Source organism: Pristiophorus japonicus, chromosome 15 (assembly GCF_044704955.1).
Source record: "Pristiophorus japonicus isolate sPriJap1 chromosome 15, sPriJap1.hap1, whole genome shotgun sequence".
NCBI lineage: Eukaryota > Metazoa > Chordata > Chondrichthyes > Pristiophoridae > Pristiophorus > Pristiophorus japonicus.
Genome location: NC_091991.1, coordinates 1,161,666 through 1,163,212, shown reverse-complemented (window position 1 = coordinate 1,163,212; position 1,547 = coordinate 1,161,666).

Sequence of the window (1,547 nt, the reverse complement as noted above, 5' to 3'; positions counted from 1 at the left end):
ACTCCAGTAACTCAGTAACTTCAGCAACTCAGTAACTCCAGTAACTCCAGTAACTCCAGTAACTCCGGTAACTCAGTAACTCAGTAACTCAGCAACTCCAGTAACTCCAGTAACTCAGTAACTCCAGCAACTCAGCAACTCCAGTAACTCCAGCAACTCCAGCAACTCACGAACTCAGTAACTCCAGTAACTCAGTAACTCAGTAACACAGCAACTCCAGTAACTCCAGTAACTCAGTAACTCCAGTAACTCACTAACTCAGCCAGTAACTCCAGTAACTCAGTAACTCCAGCAACTCCAGTAACTCCAGTAACTCCAGCAACTCAGTAACTCCAGCAACTCAGTAACTCAGTAACTCCAGAAACTCCAGTAACTCCAGAAACTCAGTAACTCCAGCAACTCCAGTAACTCCAGGAACTCAGTAACTCAGTAACTCAGTAACTCCAGTAACTCCAGCAACTCAGTAACTCCAGCAACTCAGTAACTCAGTAACTCCAGTAACTCAGTAACTCCAGTAACTCCAGTAACTCCGGTAACTCAGTAACTTCAGCAACTCACTAACTTCAGCAACTCACTAACTCCAATAACTCCGGTAACTCAGTAACTCCAGTAATTCCAGTAACTCAGTAACTCAGTAACTCAGTAACTCCAGCAACTCAGTAACTCCAGTTACTCCAGCAACTCAGTAACTCAGTAACTCCAGCAACTCCAGTAACTCCAGTAACTCAGCAACTCCAGTAACTCCAGTAACTCCAGTAACTCAGTAACTCAACAACTCCAGTAACTCCAGCAACTCAGTAACTCCAGTAACTCAGTAACTCCAGCAACTCCAGTAACTCCAGTAACTCAGTAACTCAGTAACTCAGTAACTCCAGCAACTCAGTAACTCCAGTAACTCCGGTAACTCAGTAACTTCAGCAACTCAGTAACTTCAGCAACTCAGTAAATCCAATAACTCCAGTAACTCAGTAACTCCAGTAACTCCGTAACTTCAGCAACTCAGTAACTCCAGTAACTCAGTAACTCTGGTAACTCAGTAACTCAGTAACTCCGGTAAATCCAGCAACTCCAGCAACTCAGTAACTCCAGTAATTCCAGCAACTCAGTAACTCAGTAACTCCGGTAACTCCAGTAACTCAGTAACTCAGTAACTCCGGTAACTCCAGTAACTCCAGTAACTCAGTAACTCCAGCAACTCCAGTAACTCCAGTAATTCAGTAACTCAGTAACTCCAGTAACTCCAGTAACTCCGGTAACTCAGTAACTTCAGCAACTCAGTAACTTCAGCAACTCAGTAAATCCAATAACTCCGGTAACTCAGTAACTCCAGTAACTCCGTAACTTCAGCAACTCAGTAACTCCAGTAACTCAGTAACTCTGGTAACTCAGTAACTCAGTAACTCCGGTAAATCCAGCAACTCCAGCAACTCAGTAACTCCAGTAATTCCAGTAACTCAGTAACTCAGCAACTCCGGTAACTCCAGCAACTCAGTAACTCAGTAACTCCGGTAACTCCAGCAACTCAGTAACTCAGTAACTCCGGTAAC